General features: G+C 33.2%; 1 pseudogene; it reads left to right on the top strand.

Moving 5' to 3' along the window:
• The window catches only part of LOC112474598, a 96,506-nt pseudogene extending 91,602 nt beyond the window's left edge, over nucleotides 1-4,904 (top strand).
• The last annotated feature ends 17,421 nt before the right edge of the window (nucleotides 4,905-22,325 follow it).

Genomic DNA, 22,325 nt, shown 5'->3' with positions numbered 1-22,325 from the left:
TAGAATAAAAAAAACAATCTTACTAAATATTGTTAAACAAGGGGAAAACATCTTATTCATATTTTTAATCTAGGATATGGGTTCCTTATTCTATTTCAGAGAATAAGGATACCAAGAGGGTGATAGTATTATTAGGCATTGATTATTATAATAAAGTTAAAATATGTGATGCTTTGAGAAGACTATGAAGTCAAATAAAACTTCACTGATGTTATCCTTTGGGTTATATTTTTAAAACTTGCATATTTTAATAATATTTTCCAAAAACCATATTATATCCTTTCTACATGGTAGTTTAAAAATTATATATCACTTTACAATTGAGGTTCATGATCTTATAGGTAGCTTTGAAGAAAATGCCACATAGGAAACATTTTGTTATGGGCTTAATGAACATATTTTAAGTCATATCATGAAATTTTTTGGTGCTTGAAATACATGACATTGTTTGGAGAAGATAAAAATTATAGACGGAATTTTAGAACTAACCTTTCTCGTATAACATCTCTTTTACAGGTTCAACTAGGCCAGGTGATTTACTCAAGGCCTCATTGGTGACTGCCTTAGGGCAACAGTTTGATGTCAGTTTCTTCATTCACATCTGGGCATGCTTTAGCACCCGGACTTGTTGGTTTGAGGTAAGAACATGGATATTTCCTCTCCTCAGGTCAGTATGTGTACATAAATATGGAGTATTGTTGAAAAGAGCATACATTAGTAAACATTCCTTGTAAGTTCTTTTAGTGATTGATTATGATGTTTGGGTATATAATATTATAATAACAAAATATATGATGGATGTACTTCTGTTATTACTCCCATTCTATTTTAAACATTTTTGCCTAAGTTTTGATTGTCGCTTGCAGTGTTAAAGAACTTGCACTCTAGAGTCATATGACTTGTGTTCAAATTTTGACTTTTCTGTTCTTTGTGCTGATCATGAGATAATTATTTAACTGCCATGTGGGTTACAATAGCACCTCCTTCATAAGGTAGTTTGTTGGGATAATTCATGAATAACACCTGTATATTTGATGACTGGTAATAGTGATGATGTTGATGCAGATGACAATGATAATGATGCCACACTCTTTTGGTTTTACCCCTTCCACTTATCGCTTGTTTTCAGTTATTTTTGGCTGATATCTCATCAACCGGACCTCTTTTAACATTGGCACTCCTTTGGGATCACCTTCTCTAACTGCATCCCCTTCTCTGGTGAACTCATTCAGTCCCGTGGCTTTAGTATTGTATTAGCCAGGGTTCTCTACAGAAATAGAACTAATATATGTGTGAGAATATATATGAGAATTTATACATATGAGAATATTTCTAAGGGCTTGAGAATTAGGCACTCTAATATCCAAAGGCAGGAGAAGATGAACATCTCACCTTGAAAAGAAAGAGAAAGAATTTGCCCTTCTTCCACCTTTCTGTTCTAGTTGGGTCCTCAATAGATTGGATGATTCCTGTGGACATTGGTAAAGGCGGATCTTTTTGCTCAGTCTACTGAATCAAATGCAAATCTCTTTCAGAAACAACTTGACAAAAGTACTCAGAAATAATGTTTTACTAGCTATCTGGGCAGCCGTTAGCTCATTCACTTTGACACATAAAATTAACCATTACAAATACCATTTATCTTCTGACAACTGTCACAATAACTTCTACATGCATCTCTCTAAGATGTATATTTGAGTATTTAATAGGCATCTTAAATTGATAAGGAACAGAGCATAACCTTTTAACCTCACCCAAACCAACAACCCTTCAGAGTCTTCCTAGCAGCAGTTAATGGCTACTCTAAATTTCTATTGCTCAGACACAAAATCTTGAAATGATTCTTTTTCTTAGTCTTCTCTTAATCCCCATATCCAATCCATCATCAAATATTGTCAAAACTTATTCAAAACGTACTTGAAAATGACTGCTCTCTCCCCCTGCACCGCCCTAGTTATTGCAACCGGCTCCTTATTGGCTTTCAATACTATTTCTCTTCAGTCTTTTCTCAACACATTAACTAGAGTAATCCTTTAAAAGTTTAAACCATGCTTCAAATCATGTAGCGTCCCTGTTTAAAATTCTTCTATATTTCCCTAACTCACTCAAAGTAAATCTAGACTTTCTCCATGATCGAAGATGTCCATCTCCAGGTACGTCTCTGCTTTATCATTTACTGCTTCCCTGATTGACTCTGCTGTAGCCACACAACTCTCCTGGGAGTTCTTCAAACACTTCAGGAAAATTTCAGCTCCACAGCTTTAGCTATGGTTGTTTTCTGTGCTTGGAACCATTTCCCTGGCGTGGGTTTGTCATGTTACACCCTTTAAGAATCATTGTTTTCTCAGTGAAATGTTCCATGTTGTTCTATTTATCAAATAAATTAATGAATGATGTTGATTTTATAAAATAGTCATACTATTAAAAGAGTTAGTAAAAAATCAAGTTTTCTTATAATAAGCAGTCGTAAAAATTCACAGTAATAATGTTTCATCAAGTACTTAAAATCTTGCAGAGGTGTTGGAGAGCAATAATCTTGATCTATTGTTATATATTTATTCCCTTACTCCATACTTTTTTTTTTCTATCAGAAGGGCCATGATTTGAGAAATTCAACTGTCAACTTAGTGTGGGAATTAGAAAGCCATAAAAACCAAGAAAATTATGTTAGAAAGTTTTCCACTTTCAGCTACTATAAAACATTTGATATTATATAATTAATAGAATTTATTTTATGTTTTAGACTGTAAACAATATGTGGGAAGGGCTCTCTCATTTTAACTCTATATGCCTTGCCTGGTACATGGAAAGATCTGAATCAGGTTGTTAATTTTGGTAAACTACAAGCATCAAACTACGCAAGAAGTCACCTAGTAGCATTTAAGAATTTATCTTCCAGAAGAACAGATACTCCCAAGTGTAATTGCTACAATACATGTTCTTCAGATATAATATAAGTGGTCTCTGTATGCTGTTGCACTGTATATAGGATAAAAAAAATATGCCTGTCACTTGGGAATGTAGATGACTTCAAGGGTGTTTCATTGAATACAACAGTGATAAACAATTTTTGTTTTATGTTAAAGCATGGTTTGTATGTTTTCATGATAAATATTAAGTATTTTTACTGTGAATGACAATGTTTGATAAATTTTTAAATCGTTTCTTATAAAACACATTGACAGAAAAACTTTTGTAGCAATTTTTAACATTATTACAAACTAATAATTTGTAATAAATTGACAATTCAAACGTTACCTTTATATACCTATAATCTCAATCCTTGTGACCTTTATCACTCAGCCACATGATTACAGGAAAATTACAAATGCAAACATTATTTTATTAAAATAAAATATTTATTATTTGAAAAGAATAGTCCATTAAGTTAAAGAAAATAATAGCTTCTCTGCATAGTTTGACTACTTGTTTTATTTTGGTAATAAAGCACCCTTGAAGTGCATCCTAATACTAGGTGATGAGAGAAAGGAGGTCTATAAGAATGAAGAATAAGGCAGAAGTTTTGTTATTCAAGACATATAACATTAGCCCTCAGTATAGAGAAAAAGCCCAATTATTCCATCAGGGTGACAGATGGCTGGGCCTTGGGATTTGGGGCTGAATCTTTCAAGTAATACTAGGAGTATTTCTAAATCCTGGGAAACTGGGCTGTGGCAGAGGCTGGTGGAGTCTGGTGAGGATGAAAGGACTGGAGAGTGTAGAAACCATCTGCCTCACAAAACGACTTAGGATCTGGAATTACTTAAAAGCTCTTGAAAGATATAAAGCCTAAGGTTCAATAATCAACTACTTGTCTTCTTCCCCACAGAACTTATGTATTAATAGCAAGTTTTTATTTCAACAAACTTTATTATACAAAAATACCTTTTCTCTATCAAAAAACTTACAAAATGAAGAGAAAAAATAGAACTTTCCCTTGCCAATCAGTTATAGTTTTGATACAGATAATTTTAGTTATTTTCTGTCTATATATATATTTATGTTTCCAACCTTTCTACAAGTCAGGTTGCAGTTTTTAAAACTCGTTTTTGTTTTCTGTCTGCACTTGCTCCCTTGGTAACTTTATCCAATTCCCAAAGCTTTAAATACCATTCATATGCATACAGTTCTCAAATGTGTATCTCTACCCAGATCTTTACCATAACCTCCAGGTATGTATGTATGTATGTATGTACGTATCTATCTATCTATCTATCTATCTATCTATCTATCTATCTATCTATCTATCTATCTATCTATCTATCTATCTATCTATCTATCTATCTATCTATCTATCTATCTATCTATCTATCTATCTATCTGCATGTGTGTGTGAGTATTTACTGCCTTTTGGATATCTCCACTGAGCTCCTGTTCCATAGTCTTACCCATTGCACTTAATGACAATTATATCCTTGAAATTACTCTTCCCCAAAAGCTGGTTGCTACCCTTGACTCCTCCTTCCTCTCATACTCTTCATCTAGTACATAAATACAATTTCCTGGCTCATATTTCAAATTATATTTATAATTGCTCAGTCTCTCACCTCCATTCGTATCACCTCGAGTCAACCACCATTACCTCTCCCCTAGATTATAACAATTACTTCCTAATTTGACTGCTTCTACACTAGTTTCCTCTTTCAGGATACGCCTATATCATTCCATGCATATCTATCTATATCTTTCTCTGTCTCTGTCTGTCTGTCTGTCTCTCTTATTCTCTCTCTCCTCTCCTGTCTCCCTCCCTCATAATTTTTTTACTGTCTATTAAATTTATCTAATTTAGAATCTGTCTCTATTTCTAGATTGTAAAGATCCTGAGGGCAGGAACCTGTGTCTTATTCAGCTGTGCCTCTCAAGAGCTGACTGACATAGAGTGGGTGCTCAATAAGTGCAAGTAAAACTAAACAGAGACATGTGATCAAGAAGAATGGATATGGAGTGTGGACTTGGACTTGGGAAAGCTAATAATCTGTCATTCGAACTACATTAAAAAATATTAACTCCCTAACTAAATAGGCCAGGGACTCCACAACTTTAGAGACATCTTCCTCCTAACTACAAATAATATGAGCAGGATATGGTTTCTCTTGCCATTTCTTGACCCTGCTTTCTCCTCTTACTTTTTATTCTTGGGAGTGTTCTGTTTTTATCACAAGGCAGTCAGCAGAAGCTCTTAAGGTTGCATTCATTTCTCCCTGATCATGTGCATCAGAACAGATATGATCTCTTGCAATAAGTTCTGTTAAAAAAAAAAAAAAAAAGAAGGATCTCCCCTTACCCTGAAATGATGCAAACTCCCACAAACTCCGATTAGGTCACATGCACTTCCCTGAAGCAGTTCCTTTGGCTAGGGGCAAGGGTACACTGTTTGTTTTGTTGAAGGGGCCATGAATCAATTTCCAGAACTCCACAAGGCTGAAAGTGTAGGAGGGGTTAATTCTCTGTTGGCCTGAGGAAAGTTGCCATGGGGTAAGTGGCAGGGCATGGATGATGGAGAATCAACCAGAAATGAATACTTCATCTGGAATGAATAATTTTTATATTAATTTACTCAAGCAGCAAAAATTTATTGACCATAAACTGTGTTAGGCACTGTGTTAGGGGCCGGTTATATAGCCAAAAATGACACTATCCACAATCTATTGTAGAAGACTGATGAATTAGCAATTAAAATGCCATATACTAGTGTAACAGCCATATGGGAGCAACTAGAAGACATCTACTGGGATATAGAGTGAGGAGTAAGCAAAAAAGTTTCTGGGAAAGATACATATGAGCTGAGAGTTTAAGACCCAATAAAAATTAACCAGGCGAATGAGGGAATTCCAGATAAAAAGAGAAGTATGTACAAAACCATATAGGAGAAAGACAGTTGCTTTATCTGCCAGCTGAAAGTAGTATTTTATGAGGAATCTGTTCAAGAGCATTTAGGCTTATGAATGTGAGAGTAAAATTAGATGAACCAGTAGTTGATTGTTCAAGTAATCATTGTGATTAGCAAATGAATTACGTTTTAAGTAGTAATATTCTTTACCCTTCACAGTTTGTGAGTGTGTTACTATTTTCTTAGGCATAGGGCATAGCCATTTTGTGGGGAGAGGCAGATGGAGAAAACAGGACAGAACAAGATAAGGACAGTTTTTCCTAATTTCAGTCCAGTTATTTTGGAAGTGAAAAATTCAAATGTGCTTATATGGAGAACAATCACATTTGACAGTTCCTAACAGATAATGCTTAGGAAAACAAATCCATTGTTGATTCTCATTTCCAGGGTGTTCCCTAGTAGAATCATTTACTTTTCAACAAGGAAGAAAAGAAAACAAGTACGTGTAAGGTCATATAAGAGCCTTTCAGAGAATTGAGGCACCCATTCAACTCCAAACAATATTTTACTTTTAATCGAAAGTAACCAGTTGGATAGGTTTTTGTTTTTGTTTTTTTTCACCAATAGTATCATACCAGGCCTCACTATGAATAGAAGTATAAAACTTTATAAATCTTAAAAAGAAAAAGTAATTTGATAATACACACTAGAGAATATTCTATGTTCAAATTAATTGCTTTTCTTTCTAGCCTGACGGTGGGACTATTAGTTTAGGAAAACCTCTGGAATAATAGGCCTTGCCAAAGCATTTCATGGACAAACACTTTCCTGGTTAAGAAAATAAAGAAAAAAGCAAGGCAAACAGTATTTGTTGGGATGATCTCATCTTCGCAGACCTACTTTTAGGGATTGCTGGAGGAGGGAATACTCTTTGTATATAAGATGTCACTTTGATGTGACCATCGTCTAGCCATTGTCTGGTCTGAGACTCTGAGAAACACAGCCGGAGACATTTGGAAAATGTTTAGGGGAAGCCTGTTAAATTCTGCATTGGTAAAGCACGAAGAGTTCTAATAATAATGGCAATTATATATTTTTATTGAAATTAACAATATTATTTCATCACTAAGGAATAAAAGTTTGTGAAAAATTATAATGAGCAAATCCACAATATAGCACTAAGAAAATAAAATAAGGATCCTCTTTTTTCATAGTTTTGGTGGTTATATTTTTCCTTAAATGGAATTGACTGAGTGAGGAGGTAAATGACTCTCTGAGTTTCAGAAAGAAAATAAAAAGGAAGATAACAAGTCAGAATTTTATGTGGTAAAGAGCATCAAGAATTATCATAAGTTTAGTTCAGTATTATTTTTACAATTGGTACTCTGCTGAAACTTTTTCTATATTTATTCCTATGCTAGTAGATAAAAACTAAATCATTCTTAAAAATGGGGCAATTGAAGTATAAAACAGTAAAGTTACTAGTCACACATTAAGTTCGAGCTTTTATAAAAAGCAAAATGATATATTGAGAGAAAGTTTTGGAGTCAGGCAGATCTCATATCAAAGCTCCATGACTTTTTAAAAACCACTCCCAAAACTTAGTGGCTTAAAACAAAAAGATCATTTATTAGTTCATAATTCTGAATGCTGGCAATTTGAGTTTGGATCATCTGGGTGATTTTATTGCTAATCTCTCTTGGACTCAGTCATGGGTCTGCAGTAAACTGTCAGATTGGCTGGGACTAGTTAGTCAGGATGCCTTCACTCACATAGTTGGCAGATGTCAGGTTCTAAACCAAGACCCTTCAGTTGTCTGCTACATGGTCTCTTTAGTAGCCTATTGCAGCCTTATTCCCATCTTTAAATGGTGGTCTCAAAATCCTAAGAGTTGCAAAAGAGTGCAAGACCCAGTGTGCAAGTGCTGCTCAAGTCTTTGCTTATATCATGTTGACTAATATTCTATTAACAAAATAAATCATATGGCCATGTCTAAGTTTAAGGATGGAGAAATAAACTCTCTTAGAAAGAAAAGCATTATAGTCACATTGTAAAGTAACAGATAAACATGGAAGGAGAAATTATTGGGGTCATCTTTAAAAACAATCTACCATACCAATTAAGTTAGATAAGAGAAAAATTATTGTGAAATTTAAGAACAATGAAGGCAAAAAGTATAGAAGCTTCTAGAAGGGAAAAGCAGGTGACTCACAAAAGGATAATGTATGCAGAAAGGATATTCTGTGATTATACAAGGGCTCAGAAGTTTAATACACAAAGACCTCTTAGAAAATGCTTTTGAGTAATATTTTCCAATGAGAAGAAAATAAGAATAAATACATATGGGGCATAATACTGTAAATAGTTAAGTAAAAATGTCTGTGGCTTAAAAATATGGATATGCCCTCCTACTATCTTTAAGAATTTATATTGTTAACAATACCAAAATCTGTTCTTGAATAGGATGGGGGCATGGGTCAAATAATTTTTCAACTTTTAATATAACATTACTCTCTTTAGTTACATCAAAAAAAAAGTGTTATATAAATCTCAATATATATTGTGTGTGTGTGTGTGTGCGTGAACTTTTAAAAATGAAGTAGGGTTCCAGTCTTAGCCAGAGCTACTTCATTAATGTGTACATAACATAAGTTCCATCACTTGCTGTGATACGCAAAACTTTAACTCAGAAAAATTTACTGTTTTAATTTCCTCTGTTTGTCGGACAAAAAAATATCTATGACCAAGAAAGATTTAGTAATGTACCTGTAACATCAGTGTAAATATAATCAGGTCCTCTGTTGGAATTTAGAATGCCTCGAGAATTAGCCTATAGTTTAATCATCCGTTATATCACCTCCATAAACAACTGAGTTCTATATGTGATATATCTTATCATGCAGGTCTTTTGATGCACAAGTATGTCCTCCATTGAATCAATGATCAATCATTTATTGGAAGCCTACTTCGTGTCCAGGTATATGTTTGATACAGTGAGACTTCTATCTAGTCACATAATTAATGTCATACACTTTTATTTAAAACCTTTTTATTTTACAGCTTTAGATTTACAGAAAAACTGCAAACATAATAGAGTTCTCATATAATCCACTTGCAGTTTCCTCTATTATTAACATTAACATTAGTGTAGTACATTTGTCACAGTTAATGTACCAATATCAATATATTATTATTAACTGAAGTCTGCAGTTTATTTATATTTCCTGAGTTTTACTTAATTTTCTTTTTCTATTCCAGGATCTCATTCAGGGTATCACATTATGTTTATCAGGTCTCCTTAGGTTTCTCCTGTCTCCTGTCTCATACTTTTTAGTTTTGAGGAGCACTGGTTATCTATTTTGTAGCATAGCCTTCCATTGGAATTTGTCTTATGTTTTTCTCATGATTAGACTGAGGGTATAGCATACTGGGAGGAAAAGGTATGATGCCATTATTATTGTCTCATACCACGGGTGCATGCTACCAGCATGAGTTATCACTGGTTGATGTTAATCTTAATCCCTAGCTGAGATAGCATGTGTCAGATTTCTCCACTTTAGAATTATTATCTTCCCCTTAATTATATTCTATTTATATATCAGACTCACTTCATTTGAAGGAAAGTCTCTGTGTGCAGCCCCTATGACTTAAGATGTGGGGAACAATGTTCCATCTCTTTGAAGCGAAGTATCTACATAAATTATTTGGAGGATATCATACACTTTTTAGTTTTTCCAGTTGCCTCTCTCACTTATGAAAGAAAAAAAGAATAAAAAAATATGGATTTCATTTTTGTTGAAAAAATGTAAATTGGGAATTGCAGTGGGCCTTGAAAGAAGAAAAATGATGTTTAATAGTAGAGAAAAGAAAATTAGGGTAAGCTAGAAATAGCATCCGAAAAATGAGATTGTGTTAAAATTAAAATAAAAATCTAAATGAAATGTGAAATTTAAAATCAGCTTCATACTAACTAGATATGTGATTGAAGCAAAATGAATTAAGAATTGTAAGATTGATATAAAAATAAATAAAATATTAAAAAGTTTAAAAACAATTGAGGTTTAAAAATGAGAAGAAATAATTTATGGAAATTCTACTTTAATGGTGTAAGACAAGTAACCCTCAATGGTGGTTCTTTTAAACACTCACTAAAATACTTGTGAAGAATCAAAACTACCCAAGGCAGTGTTCCAATAGCACCAAACAACAATATTTAAGAACTTGTTTCCAGAGCCTACGTTGTTGATCCTCCTACATAGATACTTATATAGATAGAGCTGAAAAAAGAAAACTTTACTAAAGCCTTGCTTCATGCAACAGAGGATGCCTGGAAACTGGAAAATTCTTTATAACATCCAGACATTGTTTAGACTAGGAGATATAAGGTGTAAGCAAGAAATGCTTTGAAATTCTCAATAGATTTAAAGTACTGTGAACTAAGAGCAGATCTAAAGGGAGAACAAACTGCTATGAAAACAATATGAAAGAACAGAATGAGTTGGAAAGTCATGATGAATAAAATGAAATAAGGGGCCACATAGTGTGGCTCTGGGAACAGAATGCCTAAGTTTAAAATCTGGCCCTTTGACATATTTAAACTATCTGTGCTTCACATTCCTTTTCTCTAAAATGAGGATAACAATATTTTATTCACTTGGATTGTTTTGAAATTTATGTAAGATAATTTATTTATAAATGCCTGATATATTCAAGTACTCACTTTAACAATTGGAAAGTTTGGGAAAAAGTCTAAAAATGCAGTATAAGAAACACAGGCAGAAAATTAAGTGTTTTATTTAAAAATAAAAGTAACCAGGAAATGTAGAGGAAAAACTTCATAACCTTGGAGTAAATATCTCAGGACAAAAAAGCACTCAGTTAAAAAAAATATACGATAACTTGGATTTTATGAAACCTAAAAATTTATGCATTTTAACAGACTCCATTAAAAAACTAAAAAGGCAAACCAAAGACTGGGTAAATATATGTGCAATTCATATATTTGACAAAAATTTGTATCTAGAATATGTAAAGACTCAAAATAATAACTCATTAGCCAACAAAAATGGGCAAAAGATTTGAATAGACACCACAGAAGAAGATATGTGAATGGCTTATAAACATAGAAAAAGTTACTCAACATAATTAATCATTAAGAAATGCAAATGAAATCATAATGATATATCATTACATACCCACTAGATGGCTGAAATTTAAAGAAACTACTACACAGAAACAAAACTACTCTATTGGACAAGTGGAAAAATTGGGACTCATATGTTGCTGGCAGGAATGTTATAATGTACAATGCTTTTGGAAAACATTTAGCAAGTTTTTGTAAGGTTAAACATTTAGTTACCATATATTCCAGTAATTCCATTTTAATGTGTTTATCCTCCCAAAATAGAAACATATATCACACAAAGTCTTGCACATGAATGTTTAGTGGATTTATTTATAATCATCCTCAAATGGAAACAACCCAAGTGCTTATCAACAGCTGAATTGTTATACAAATGGTGGTATGTCCAAATAATTCAGAAAAAATAAGAACAAGCTCTTAATATATAAAACTACTAGATGAATCTCAAAAACATGTCAAATAAAAGAAGGCAGGCATAAAAGAATGCACACTACTATACTATCCCATTTACATGAAATGTCAGAATAGGTAAAACTAATCTATAGTGACAGAAAGCAGAGCAGTGGTTGACTGGGGCCCAAGAAGAGGGTGGTATTGATGGAAGACATTTTGCAGTAATATCCTAATTGTGGTGGTAGGAATATTTTGACCTTTGTCAAAACTCATCTACTTAAGATGGGTGCTATTATTTTATGTAAATTTTACCTTAATAAAAAAAAAGGGTGGAAATGTTTTTAAAATGTCATTTATGTGCAGCACAGGTATAAAGTTATATGTTTTATCAGAAGTTATTCCTATATGCCAGGACTTAACCAAAATATAGAACGCATTTTGTTTTTCTAAAAACAAACAGCAAACAAACAAAACTATTTGAAGAAAAATTCTTATTTCTGGAAAAAATGGAAAATTAAAGGCTCAATTTCTCCCAAATGTAAACTACAAGTTTTAAGCCCAGACGTCACATGAGGTTGTGAGAGTGAGCAACCCGTACCCAATCATTGTGTGTCTGTAATGATCATAATGAAGAAATGGGCCCTGGTGGTGACATTTCTGATTTGGAGAACCCTGATACTCTTAAAAAAAAAGTTAGAGATCTCAGATGGTCCAGAGCTGGGCTCTTAGCCTTAGATACTCTATGGCAAGACATATTGCACTTGATATCTGTTAGATACAGGTTAGTTACTTCTCTATAAAATGTCTGCTCTCCTTCATAAGGGGATTAAGAGGCTGAAATAAAATGAAAAGATGAAATGTAGCCTAAACCTGATTTTGGTCACTGACATCAATCACTTATAAAAGTGCACACGAATGTCAAAAATGACGATGCATATTGTGTAAAACCAATAATTCAATAATATGGAATTAAATCGTACGTGTATATTAAAAAAGACCGAGAAGTGGATGACTGCAAGGGTGGGGAAAATTGTGTGGAGTAAAGGTGGATTCAATTTTCATCTTAAATAGAAAAGATACTAAAAGGTCATGCCTCCGATATGATCTTGAAATTTTTATGATCTGTAAAACAACTGTTTTTTAGATTTTAAATCTAAAATCTGGTAGAATTAGAAATGGAACACGTATGCCATCCAAAACTGTAGAAAATAAAAGCAAAAATCATATAACCCAAATAGAATAAGCCAGATAAAAAGGAAATGCAAAAGCACATAGAACAGAAAGAACAAAATTGATAGCAGCCTCTCCTTCTCCATGAAGAAAGAATCCAGGCAGAGTGAGTCGTGTTGTCAACAACCTTCTTTTCCTTCTTTTGTACCCAGAAGTGTGTACTTCAGTGTATACTTTACTATAACGGGGCATTTTCATCTAACTGTGAAATAAGAAGGTACAGCTTTTAAAAACCCAAAGTTAACATCACTGATACTTCAGTAGATGAGCTATCTTCTAATTATAGAAAACGCACCATACATCTCTTCCTCCTGTGCACTGAAGAAGATATAAAGGAAAAATCAGACATTGTCCTACCCTCTATCAGTTTACAGTTTTGTTGTTGTTGATATGGCATTGTCCACATATATAAAACAAACAGGTATATAGGGAAAAATATAAAATAACAAAATATATAATAATACAAATTTAAAAAGAAAGTAATCAATGTAGGCTGCTGTCCTTCAAGCGTCTACATGGAAACAGAATGCTTTGAATGTAGTCATGGAAGACAAATGAGCTGTAGAGAGTGGAAGAGTGGGAATAAATAGGGAAAAGGAGAGAGGCAGGAAGGAGCAAGCTGCCAGGAAATGACAAGGAGCAGAATGGTATTCAGGGAACGATGAGTAGACTAATTTATAACGGAGATTGTATAGCAAACCCAGGTAAACCTTAGCATGTCTTGATTGCAGAGCTGCATTTCTCACAGAACTGTGTGAGTATGTATGGGGGAGGGGGATGGATTGTATGTATGCACATATATAAAATATGAATATTGGAATTAGTTTTCTGTAGTGGTGTATCCATTGGCAGCACTATCTGTGACTATGGCTCTTAGCTAGGAAAAAGGAAATGTAGACTAAGACTGATATATAAGTGACTAGCAATTGTTTCATCAAAACTAACCAACAGGCATTGGATAGAAATAACATCAGAGTTTTGTGGAAATAAGAGAAACTCCAGATAAAATGTGGAAGCCATAAACTGATTATCTATGAACTATGGAAACATTTTATGAATTTAATGGATCTTAAGTAGAGTATTACATATAGGTTTGGAATGGATCATGCAGAGATAGATTTTTCTTTTTTATCTGTCTCAGTTGTTAATAAGTATTCCTCAGATCTTGATTCCTCTTACATAACTTTTAAAGTCTCCCAGAGGCTCTTTACAATTGGAGGGCCCATACAAAGAAATGGATGAATGCTCTCTCGACCACAAGAATTCCACTTGAAATAAAATGCCATTCTTTCAGCATATGTCTGAGGAACCATTGAACTTGGCCACATTTTTAATGTTCCAATAATCTTAAATGAATTTTCTACAGTGCCAGGCTGAGAAAAACCCAATACATATTTCATATAACTTTGTATATTTTAAGGAAATTTTCACCCATGTGCTTTTAATTCATTTACATTAATATCAGCAAATATTAGTTTTATGAGCTTTTTGATGTACAACCAACTTTAGCTGCCTTCTCAATGGAATATGTTTCAGTACTTTTCCCTCTTAAGAACAGGAGGACTTGTTTTGCTAAAGCAAATGAACTCAAATATACAAAGGTAGATTTGATCTGTAACTTGAAACTTGTGATTTGCATATTTAGAATTACCACCCTTCCCTAATGCCCATATAACTGAAATAACCAGATTCTCAAGATACTCCTGCCAGATATTAAACAACCAAAGGGCTTTGGCAATGACCATTGAATAAAAACTCCAGGAAAAAAAATGCGAAACTCAAAAAATACTGGCAAAGGCTGGACTGAAAATGGAATTTTCCTTCTGTACTCAATACGTCTAAGCACAATGATGCCTAGGTAAATTATAGAAGCTAAATTTGTCTAAAATGTTGAAGAACTATTAGCAAGGAAAAACATCAGCTAATTCCAGTTAGCCTCAGTATCTCAAAATGGGATTTTTCTGGGAAGTATTTGATTTATAAACTTATTCAGCATCATGCTCTATTTCTTCAAAGTGGCATATTTCTTTCATTTACTGCCTGTTTAGTAAAGTAATAGAATACATTATTTTTTGAGTCTATAAAATTCATTCTATAGAATTCAAGAGAAATTCTTCAAATCTATTAGTGTCTCTCAGGATTTGATCAACAAATCTAAGTTTATATTCTTCATTACATTTGTGGTTTCATTCACTCTAATCTTAACCTTTTGGGTCTGTTTCTCTGCAGTGAACAAATTCAGAAGTAATCGGGCATGTGAACATATGGAAAAGAGAAAGAACTGGATGTTATTTCAGTGTTGGAAAAGAAAAAAAGATTTTGAACAAGTTTCTTTGCCAAAATTTTATTGCCAAAGGTTATTTAAAATAATGTATTAAGAGACTGGGGGAAATCTTTAGTGATGACTGGGAGAAATAACTCAGTGATTAAAAAAATATCGAGGTAAATGTAGCTTTTCTAAATGGCCAACTACATGAAGTAATATCCCTTAGAGAAAGAATTTATTAAGCCCTTTGAATTGTATCAGGGATAGTAGAGATCTCATTTTTGGAAAAACTTGCATCTCTTCTGTGTAAACAAGTGCGGAGCGGATGGGTCTCTGAAGTGTTGTGAAGTGTTTGTATACATAGAACAGAGAATTTAGGAATAAATTGTTGTATATTAGATATGAGTTTTCCAACACATAATGATATAGGAATCTGTAAGTCTTCTGTCCTAGACTATTTTCTGAAGGCACTGACTGTATATACTAAGGGAGAAAAAGATGATCAGGAAACATAGCAAAGATCAAAGAAGAAACATTAACCCCTTTCTCTCTCCTTTCTACCTCACCCTCCACACCTACATATTAATAATAGCTAATCTGTATTGAGTGCCTGCACTGTGCCAGGCAGTCTTCTAACACTTTATAGATATTATTTGTTGCAAATTTTTGAGAGCATGTACTATTATTTCTATTTCACAAACAAGGAAACCAAGATACAGAGGAGCTGATTAACTTGTTCATGATCACACAGCTATTAAGTGATAAAGACAGGATCTGAACCTGAAGACCCAGACCCTAGAGCATGTCTTTTAAGCATTAGTCAATACTGCCTCTGCATGCAGTCATGGTCCACGCACATGGGGGTTGATATGAGACATTTGTCCCAAATATCACAGAAACATTAACTAAACTAAATGATGAAATACCTAAGAACTTAAATATTTCAAGATGGGAATTAGTATGGTTTATCCAAGAATCCCAGAGAATGAAACAATGTACAAGTAGAAGAAGCTGGAGAGAGCAGACTCTATGTCCACAAATTCAATGGTTCCACTGGAGTATTACTTTTATTGTGAATCTGGCACAGGAATGAAATTTAATGGGGCTGAGCTAGGCTGCACCCAGGTCAATTCCATCTTGTTTGTTCTGTAGAATAGCTGCTAATATATAGGAAATGAGACCTTTGTCAGAGGCATTTATTTTATTTTCAGTAGATGGAAATTAGGTTTCTAGCTATTAGTCCCAAAGTTAGTGGTAACCTGTTTAGCGCCTCCTGTTGTTGAATTCATTTTTCATGCAAGTAAGAATTTCAGTTGGAAAATAATCTTTCTCTATTTCCTTAATGTATTCAATTCAATCAAAGTGAAGAAAGCATCATATTTTATAGAGACCCATGGTCAGTTTTGACATTTGGCATTTGATACAATCCGACATTTGTATCAAACAGGAAATATCCAAAGGATCATGTTTTCTTTCACAATTTGAGTGATTGCTTATAACTTAGACGGGAATTTAATATTTACAGAGAGCCTCTAGAGTTCCAGGATTGTATTAATGATGGAATTGAGTCTTCAGAAATGATTTGTATTTTCCTTTATGAGACAGAGATGTTTTTAAAAAATCTAATAGTAAAATGCAAATATTTGGAAAAAGGAATTTAAATCATTTTATTCTATATTTATGAAAAGTGATTTTTAAGATAGTTTTTGGGAGAAAATGATTTTGTGTAAATAAAGTATGATATATAAGAATTGAGTAAGAATATTTATTAGGCATATCATTATTATTTTACCAATTATGAAAAGAAGTTTAGAGGGCATAGGGAAAAGATAATCTAATCATATTTTCTGAGTTAGCCCAATAGTTAAATGACTAATAAAATATTACTGTTGTGTATTCTACATATTGTAAGGAAGATTCAATGAGAGCAGGTGAGTCTCCTTCGGAAGTTAAATCAATCCACCGTTTGTTGTTTTTTGTTCCCATGTCTTATCTGTAGCAATTGGGCAAACAATGCTACAGATAAGACATGGGAACAAAAAAGGGTAATTTTGAGACAAAAATTTCAGGGTAAAAATGTATCTTCTGTTCTGGCTAATATGGCATTTCTAAGATTGTCATTCAGGAATTATTTCTCTTCCCTTTCTCCTTGCGATATCTGTATATCTACATATCTATATATACTATGTATGTTCATTGGTATATTGTTAGAAATGGCATGAAATATTTTCTTTTATAAGGCAATTGTATTATTGTCATTACCAGCCAAATTAAGTTTTTATGCTGAAAACAACTATTTTTTTTTTTTTACCAACTATAGACTAGATAACTTCTTTCAATACACCTCAAAGGTAAAACTTATTTAAACCCTCACTTACTTCATGTGTGCAAATAAACAATAATTTCACACACAGCCCACTTTATTTTCGTCCTATTTTCTTCTTCTGAGTCTATTATATTTCTACATGTAAATAAAATTATTGTAGGAAAATCTATATATTGAACATCTCAATTACAATCTAGTGCTTTAGTAGTTATAAGGAATTTTGTCTAAAAGTTACCCTGCATTGTTTTGCCCATTGTTATACATCAGTGACCTACAACAGATTGAATTGCTTTGGCCCCTCAATCAACTCTTAGTTCCTTTAGTTTTCCCTTTTTTGGCACCTGGATATTCTCTTGGTAATTCCTTCTAGAGATATTTAAAAGATCATTTAGTGTATTTTTCATTTCTTATGGTGTTATATTTTTCTCTTTAATTAAGACAGCCAAATTGGGAGGGGATAGGAGGGTAGAGCTGTCGAGAACACTTTAGATGTGTGTGGTGTTTAATATTTCCTTCGAAAATCCAATATATACATATATATATATACATATATATATATATATATATATACACACCATTGGTATAGTGTTTGAAATGGTATAAAATATTTTCTTGTCTTTTATACAGCAATTGTATTGTCAGTATCAGCCAAATTAAGTTTTCATGCTGAAAACAATGATTATTTTATGAACTATAGACTAAAAACTTTCCTCCATGTGTGAAATTGAACCAATGCTCAGGCTTAAAGGGAGCAGTTTAATTTTTTCTGTTTTTATTTTTGGTAACTGTAACTAGAGGAAAGTCATTTTCACCTCAATCTCCAACAAGCCCCACCTCTTAGTGAAAAATAGAATCATGGGAACAGCATCAGGAACATGTAAACTTACTGTTCTTGCCTTGAGTTTAAGTCAATTTCAGCTTAAATCTTTGGGTGCTTCTGTTGAACCCTGACTAAAAGCAGGCATATAATTTGGCTCTAGCCAAAAGCATATATGGACCAGAAAGAAGGAAACCAATATTTAACTAGTACATACCACATACCAGATACTGGACTAAGGCAATTTCATCACACAAGAAGGTATCTTGTTCTCAAGTCAGAGGAGGTAGTTGCTAAGTTTAGATTCCTTTAGCCTACAATTATCAAAAGTTAACTTATCTAGTTTGGGTGCAGTCTAATATATCTTATCCTAGATTTTGCCAAGTAGAGTGCTTCGAGCCAGAATTTGAGAGACCTGAGAAGTCCTATGGTAAAGCAAAAGAGAGAATGTTTAGAAAAGCTGAGGTAGGGAACGAGATGCCATGAACTATATTAGATAAATACCATTAATTTATTTATGGTCTAGAAAGTGTAACGAAATCGTTCATCATGGACTTAAAATGAAACTTTGTGATTAGATAATTGTCTAACCTAATTTTATGGGTCAGGAAAGGTAGCCCAAAGAAGTTAAGTGACTTTTTAAATAGCTACATCTTGGAAGACACAGGAATCATGTTCAACTCAAGTATGCTAACACTCATTTCAGGGCTTTGTCTTTTTCCTTTTATAATTTGTTTACCACAACCAAAATATTCTTTTCTTAACAGCCATGCTTCACACATTCTCTTGAGAAGCTCATTTGGGTCATATGTCATGGGGACATTTTTCTTTCTCTCCTCTAAGAGTGAAGGACAAAAGCACTGATTTATTGACTTTCTAAAACGCTGATTCAGGATTAAAGCAAAAAAAAAAAAAAAAAAAAACGTTGTAAAACAAATTTAATATAGTCTGATTGAAAATTATTTTAAAAGTAGGTGAGTTCTTTTGCCCTGTACTTTGGGCTGCTTCCTGAAGGTGAAGAAAGATGTAATGGATCTGCATATTTGGGTTTAGAATCTCAAAGTTGAGAAAACTATGCCTGCCTTTCTCAAATAGGGTTCTCATGATTCACAGGCCTGCAATGGTGGCAGGAAGTGTTGGGGTCAGCAAGAATAAATCTTTTGGAAATTAGTTTTCTATTTTTTTCTAGAAAAAAAATCAATATTTGTTTATATGTAACAAAAAGTATTTAGGGAACATCTTCTATGTCACATAAAATGACAAAAAATATGTGTCTACCCTCAAGGTATATAAAGATGTCAAATAATAAATATGTAATTCAAGATAGTATTATACTTAGCAGATCTGGGGGCTATGTCTTATATGTTTACTTCACCTCTATCTTTCCCATTGCTTCCATGGTTTTGCTTAGAACATTTCCTCTCTCCCTCATGAAAAATTACAGCTGTACTGAGGCTAATGCATTAAACTGTAAATTATCTACTTATCTTGTCACTAAATTCTATACACTTCCTAATTATTCTCCTAGCTTTTGAAGTTTTGGGCACTTATTCCTAACTTCTTAACTCTCCAAGTATTAACATTGTCCCAAGCTAAATCAATATCTACAGATTGATTATTCCACGTTTTAGACACCTATATCTCTATATGTCCATAACCTTCTTCTCTGCTCCTGTTTTTTTTTTTTTTTTTATTTTAGTTTTTTGACCATCGTTCACATAGCCACATCCTTGAACTTATCTTTAAAATTAAAACTCAGAGATCCTTCTGAGTTCAGTTGAGGTGTGGACTTAATTATAACCCAAACTCATGGTCTTCCATTACTTTATAACTTCCACTTATTTTACTTCTGTCTACTTCACTTCCTCCATACTGAGATTGGGTTGTCACTGACTATTCTGTTTATATTCTTAACTTGTTTGCTCAATGACATTCTTTTTGTGCATTAATGGAGGAATCACAGTAATTGTTTCTTCCTTGCCTAGAGAAAACTCCACTACTAGATTTTTACACAATCATGTTATCTGGCCCAAGAAGGCCTTGGTGCTATTTGACAATACCATTATGTTCTGTTGCTAATTTCTAATCAAACCTCATCGGTAATAATAACTATTTTTAAAGATCTGTACTTCAAAGATTTGACCCTTCTATTTCTTTATTGCTCTTTTCTTTTTTTTTCATTTTGATGAAATACTTTCCCTTTTAGTAGAAAACATTTCATTTCTTTTCTTTTCTTTTTTTTTTTTTGACAGAGACTCTGTCTCTTATGACACAAAGAAATTAGAATTCATTGGAAAGAAATTCTATTAGGTTCTGAACCAAAATCACATATTGGTTTGTGTCTCAATTGATCTGTTTCTCTCCTGACAAGCTGTATTTTGAGTCTCATTCTTTTTTACCTTAATGCTTTAATTATCCTCTTATTTTCCTTAATTTTAAATATTTATCTTGCAACGCATTTGATCTCATTAGTATTTAAGAATTCTTTAATCTTCACGATCTTAAAAAGATCTTGCTCTCAATTCGATATTCTCATCTACCTACCTTCCTCCTCTATCTTTCCATTTAATTATGAGCCTCTAAACTGTGACTGTACCATTTATTCTCGATTGAAATTGCTCTCCATTGCCAAAATTAATGGGTATTTCCTCTGTCCTTAGCTCACTTGATATCTTGGCATTGCATATGGTTGAAATTAAGTCGTTAATTTCTGGAGAATAGGGATTCATATCTGAATCACCAGTACCCAGCACACTGTCTAACACAAAGGTGACACTCGGTATTTGTTAAAAATGAATACTGGGATGACGATTTTATAATTTTGTTATGCTAAAAACAGAGATAAGGAAAATCAACAGAACTGGTTTCTGCTGTGACATGTGAAGAACTTGGAGTTGTCAGTTCCATTCTTATAACAAGAAAAAAGCTGAACAAATGAAAATCAATAACTCAGAACTACCAGAAAATTGAGATTGTAGGAAAACACAAAGTATGGCCCAAAAAACTAGAAAGATAAGCAAAAACAGAGAATTATAGTTTATCAGGTGCAAGAACCACTAGTAGAGCCAGCAATGAGTCAATTAAAAAGTAATTGACTCATTGCTTGGAAATGAATATTAATTAGCTTGAGAGATAAAAACTCCTGCCCAGCCCTCACCCCTAGGCTTTGGTGAGTTTTATCTTCAGGAGTATAAACAGATGGTCATGGTAAGATTGTGAAAAAAATTCTCATGTGCTCCCAAGCAGAAAGAAGAAAAAAGTAACCATTTGGAAATACAACCAGACCATTCTGTCCTCAGCACAGGCCTGCCCTCGAGGAAAACTGTTACCAGAACCTAACCAACTTGATTTTATTAGAGCCTAACAAACTGGAGAAAGGGAAATAACCATCTCCTGCCTCTTCTACTACCTCTTCGAATCTCACCTAAAAGATGATGAAACAGAGAAGCACTTATGAAGGTCACAGTCTAGGATCACGAGCACACTAAAAGCCTGAAACCTATTTATAACATTATAAAATGTTTACCCTACCATCATACCTTACCACCACACCTATAAGTCTCCTGTATAATAGCTAAAGAGAACCACAAGCTTTAGCCTTTATTTAAGATGGACTCTCTAGGGAAACACAACAACAATAGGGGAGACAGATATAAGGACATTACAGGATATATTAGCCTCTGCAAACAGACCTACAGCAAACAATATATGCAGCCTAATTCCGAACTAGATAAACATAAAATTACACAAAATCTTTTTAGTCTTCAGTTCCTTTAACCCAATCATGTCTAGCTGTCAAAAAAAAAAAAAAAAAATAAAAATAAAAATAAAATAAAATTACTAGGCATAGAAAAGGCAAAACAAAAACAATATAAAGACAAAGCAAGCATCAGAACTAGGTTCAGATATAGAAGAAATTTTGGAATAATCAGAGTGGGAATTTAAAATAACAATGATTAATATGCTAAGGTCTCTAATGGGAAAAGTATACAACATACAGGAATGGATGGATAATGTAAGCAGAGAGATGGAAACTCTAAGAAAGAATCAAAAGGAAATGTAACAAAAATAAAGAATGTCTTTGATAGATGCATCGCTAAACTGGAAGATTTGAAAGATTTAGTGAGTTGGAAGGTATGTCAACCAAAACATCCCCTCAAAAAAGAAAAAATAATGAAAAAAAAGGAGCAGAATATCCAAGGACTGTGGGACAATTACAAAATTATAATGTATATAAATGAAAATACCAGAAGAAAGAGCAATAGAAACATAAGAAATATGCAAAGTAATAATGGGTGAAAATTTCCCCAAATTATTGAC

The sequence above is a fragment of the Pteropus alecto genome, unplaced genomic scaffold (genome assembly GCF_000325575.1).
Source record: "Pteropus alecto unplaced genomic scaffold, ASM32557v1 scaffold7, whole genome shotgun sequence".
Taxonomy (NCBI): domain Eukaryota; kingdom Metazoa; phylum Chordata; class Mammalia; order Chiroptera; family Pteropodidae; genus Pteropus; species Pteropus alecto.
This window is presented reverse-complemented; position numbering and strand designations above follow the sequence as displayed.